Here is a 5,087-nt window from a genome sequence, read left to right on the forward strand (position 1 = left end):
ACACTTTCTTTTCACCAATAGTTATGTTCATGGACTATGCCTAACCACTTATCCTACTCAGTTTTTGTTTCACAACCAAGTATTATTAATGTTTCATTTATACCAATGAACACCCATACACATTGATTAACATCAGCAATTATAAACAAGAACACAATTGCATAGTATAAAGGGAGGGGCAACTCCCTGAACAATGAGTCTGCCCGATAATATATTATACAGTCTTTTACAAAGTTACAAAGCTTTACAAGTATACTTGGAAACTCCAGGTTTCATACTTAGCCAATTTTACAATCTTCGACAAACTCGATTTCCCAGCTCGTTGGTGCCTCTGCACGGTTGCTGCATGACTCACCAACCCTTTGTTCACCTCGTCGCACGATCGTGTTGTTTTCCCAACTTGACCGTGCTTCCAAGTCACCACACACAGGCACCTCTGCACAAGTCGCACCTCCGTTCACAATCTCAACACTTCACCAAAATTCACACCGTGCACAATTGCACGACAGGCAGGCGCTTACCCGAGTCACCCAAGAACCCGTGCCAAGTCGTCACACAAACCGGGCACCACACCCTTGCACACCTTACTCCAACTGGCAGGCGACCTCTACCCGCACCCTTCACCCAAAACCAAGAAGCGATCTACCTCCGTGCGGCCTTGCCCAAGAACGGGCGCATCACCAAAACTGCGCCTTTCCTCTAGTGCATCCACCGCTTAGATTTGTGCCTCTTCACATGTTGAGTGAAGTGTTGTGTGATGGTTGAGTGATGTCCAAGTGAGCTCTGCGCCTTGTTAGTTTGTAAGAGTGGTAGGGCAAGGTCTTGGCTGCCCAGCCAACCTTCCCACACCCTCAACCTCATCGCAAAAGCCTTCAAACATGTTTCGTCCTTGCTACTTTGTAGGTCGGCCCATGGGTTAAGCGTTCATGCTCCCCACGCATCTATAAAACCATCGCTCCTCCTCTTATGCACCCACATTATAACATAACGCCATCGTATCACAGGTCCGAGCTCGTACTTCATCGTTTCAAGCTGTTCGTTCATGCCTCCAACCATTCTCCTTCATTCGGTCGCGGTTGCACTTCATGCCAAAGCACACGTAAGGACTACAGGTCCTCACAAAGGCCCCTGTGATTGCGCTTTCCTGGGCTGAGAAAGCTGGCAGAGACCTGTATCCCCATTGAAAAATCATCTTTGAAACACCACTTCATATTGGACCCAGTTTCTGCAGCTGATGACCAACTCTGTTTCGGTATAGCATTCTGTCCTCATTCGCATGATTGAAACACTTCTCCGTCAATCTACCCTGTGGCATCTCTTTCCATCGAAGCTTTACACTGCTCTTGGTGCAAAGAGCCCCTTTATTAGCTAGAATATCCGCCAATTTATTTGCCATTCTTCACACATGAGTGAAACTTATGGTTCTCAAGTGCAGAAGGTGGAACTGTATCCTTTGAAAGACTTGAAGTAGCCTCCAGTGTCTTGAGACCTTTTCTGTCGTCGAACCACAACAGATTCTCTTGACCGAATTGATGATTAGCTTAGAGTCAGCTTCAATTATGATGTTTTGAAGATTTCCCTGCTTTAGGATTTCTAAACATTGTTCTAGTGTTATAAGCTCCACCATATTGTTTGTGGCTCTTCTATATGGCAATGATAAATAAAGTGGATGCACCCATTTTCATCCCTTAACACCCCACCATAACCAGCAATACCTGGATTGTCTTTTGAGGCTCCATCTATGTTGAATTTCATAAAAAATTGAGGGGGAGGATGCCAGAAGTCTTTCTCAATGACCATTTTCTTTACCTTCATGTCCATGCCCTGAGGGATAAGCCCCTGCATTCCCAACTAAAGAAGTATCTGCATATCAGATTCTTAAGGGGGATTTTTTGGTTAAGCTTTCATTAAAGTTCCCACCGTCTCCTTGATCTGATGTAAGATCTGAGCCATGATGCTCTGGTAGGAACTTTTTTTATTTTTGAAGATTCTATTGTTCCTTTCTTTCCAGAATTTCCATATTATGAATCTTGGAGTTAAAGCCCAAGCATTGTTGGTTATTTCATAATCAAATAAGTTTCCTGTACAGTTATTAAGGGTATTGGTGATGCTCCCTCTGTCCCAGTCTGTCTTTCTGAAAATGAAGGCAAAAGCATCCCACAAGTTGGAGGTGAAAATGCAGGTATTGAGTAGGTGCTCCATTGTCTCCTCTTTAGACTCACAAAGCTAGCATCTAGATGGTCCCAGCACACCCCTCTTTCGAATGTTCTCCCAGGTAAGAATTTTCTGATGATGTACTAGCCACATGAAAAGTTGGTTTTCATCCATCTTTGGTGCCTCCATAGGTTTTTCCAAACCCTATCCGGTTCATTGAATCCAGATCTAGGATTAAGCGCTTTGCCTCCTTAAGATTAAAGGTGCTTTCATTATTTTTGCCCCATCTAAGTTGGTCATGATTCTCTGAAACCAGTATTTTCCTTTGGTCCAACATTGTTAAAAGTGCATTGGATTTTGCTTTCAAGGGGTGTCATCCCTATAATCCATATTCTTCGAGGTATGCGATTTTCCTTCATTACTTGTCTGATCCCAAAAATCTTTTACCCTAAGTAGCCCTTTGGTGTCAGTGTCATTCTTGAGATCCACAAGGTCCTCTCTTAGAAGTAGAGTTTCTTGTTTCCATTTATCCTTCCAAAACAGTGTCATTCTTGAGATCCTCAAGGTCCTCTCTTAGCAGGAGAGTTTCTTGTTGCCATTTATCCTTCCAAAACAATGCTAGATCTCCCGCTCTGATTTTCCAAAAACTATTTTTTTGAACTATGCTTTTGTTCTCCCATGCTTTATTCTAGATGTAGGAGCCTTTTATGTTGCCAGAAATCCTTATGAGGTCATTGTTTTGCTAATTGCTAGCGTATTTTTCTTTCCAAATACGAGCCCACTAACCCTCTAGATCTTTTACCCATCTCCACCATAATTTTTCCCCCAAAACTTTTTTTAGCACTTTTGGATCATCCAGACCAAGACCTCCGTGGCTTTTAGGTCTACAAATATTATCCCAGGAAACCAAGGCCCATTTATTTTTTTCATCCCCCTTACCTCAAAGAAAGTCTCTTTGAATGATTCTAAATTGATGCAAGACTCCTTTTGGAGTTGGAAGGGCTGAAAGCATGAAGATGGGGATTGATTGAAGGACAGCTTTTGTAAGCACTAGTCGGCCTACCAAGTTCAAAGATCTAATTGTCCATTTTCAGGTCTTGTCTTGCATCTTGTTAATCACTGGCTCCAAAATACTCTTGTGTAGAGGTTTGTCAGTTAGTGAAACTCCCAAGTATTTGGAAGGTAGCACATCTCTCTGAAAGCCTAGAATTCTAGAGATATTCTGCTGAATAGCAATATTAGTATTAAACAAGAAAATCTTAGACTTGGAGAGGCTTACCTCTGTACCCGTTGCCATGGCAAAGTCACTCAGGATTCGTTTATAAGCTAGCGCCTCTTTTACCATGGGGATGCCCTGAAGCATGGTGTCATCTACAAATTGCTGATGGGTCAAATCCTGTCTAGTCTCGGAGAGTCTGAGACCCTGGATAGTACCCACTTCTTTAGCATGCTTGATAGATCGACCAAGTCCTTCCATCATAAGGATGAAGAGAAAGGGGGAGAGAGGATCTCCCTACCTGAGGCCTCTTGAAGGTTTAAAAGTCTTAGATGGAGAACCATTAACCAGAATTGAAAAGCTAGATGAAGTCACCAGGGCCATAACCCACCTTACCCAGTTGTGGTCAAATCCAAAGGCTAGAAGGACTTTATGATGTAGGTCCAATTAAATTTTTCATAAGCTTTGGAGAGGTCCAATTGCATAATTATTCCCACCTTCCTATTACTTAACAATGAATGAAGCACCTCATGTGCTTGGATGATGTTATTGAGGATTTATCTGCCCTCCACCTAACCTGTTTGCTCCGTAGAAACTAGAGTGGGAAGATTAGGTTTGAGTCTATTGGAAATTAGTTTGGATATTATCTTGTACACCAAATTGCACAAAGCTATGGGTTTGAATCTGTCTGGAGTCAGATCATTGTCCTGTTTGGGGATCAGAGAGATGAAGGAAGTACTGAGCACTTTCAGAATCGTTCTACTTATCCTGGAGTCCTCCACGACATTCAGAATATCTTTCTTGACAATGTTCCAACAAGCTTTAAAGAAATCGACATTGAAACCATCAGGGCCAGGCTCTTTTCCATTCTACATTTCTTTGATAACATCACTAACGTCCTCTTCATTCACTGGCCTATTGAGATTGTAATTATCTTCTCTTGTTACTAGCTTAGGAATGTGCTTAGTGAAGTCTCTGATAAAATGAGCTCTATCTATGATGGTCTCCTCTGCGATACTTAGAAAGAGCGAACCAACACAGCTTCTATGTCTTCATGGGTATTGAGTAATTGACCTTTGTAGTCCTTAATCATTGAGATCCTATTATGTGACATGTTCTCCATTGTAGATATGTGGAAAAACCTGGTGTTTCTCTCCCCTTCTTTTAGCCATTGAACTCTTGATTTTTGTTTCCAAAATATCTCCTCTTGCTTACATAAGTTCTCCTAGTCCTGATGAAGCTTGGTGGCTTGATCGTTGATATGTTTTAGTTGTTTGTGTAGTAGAAACATTCTCATACCCTGAATCTGCAGATCCTCTGTCCACCATTTTGCAATGTTGCTAAGAAAATCTGGGTGGCTCGTACCCTGAATCTGCAGATCCTCTATCCACCATTTTGCAATGTTGCTGAGAAAATCTGGGTGGGTGAGCTAGATATTCTCAAATCTAAAAGGTCTATTCTTAGGGGTGCCAATGCCCTGAACCTCAAGTTGGACAGGCCAATGGTCCGAGCCACCAAAGGGGAGAATTATCACTGTCATATCCATGCCTATGAGCATGAGGTCCTCTGAGATAAGGAATCTATCTAACTTTGAGGCTACTTGAGACTCTCCTCCTCTCTTATTGTTCCATGTAAAGAGGCCATTACTCGTATCTGTGTCAACTAGCTTCATGTTATCTAGAAAATTATGAAATTCTATAGAGCCTTTGCTTAAAGT

This window comes from Pinus tabuliformis, chromosome 7 (assembly GCF_031772625.1).
Source record: "Pinus tabuliformis cultivar Carrire ecotype Pingquan chromosome 7, CPIR1, whole genome shotgun sequence".
NCBI classification, from domain to species: Eukaryota; Viridiplantae; Streptophyta; class Pinopsida; order Pinales; family Pinaceae; genus Pinus; species Pinus tabuliformis.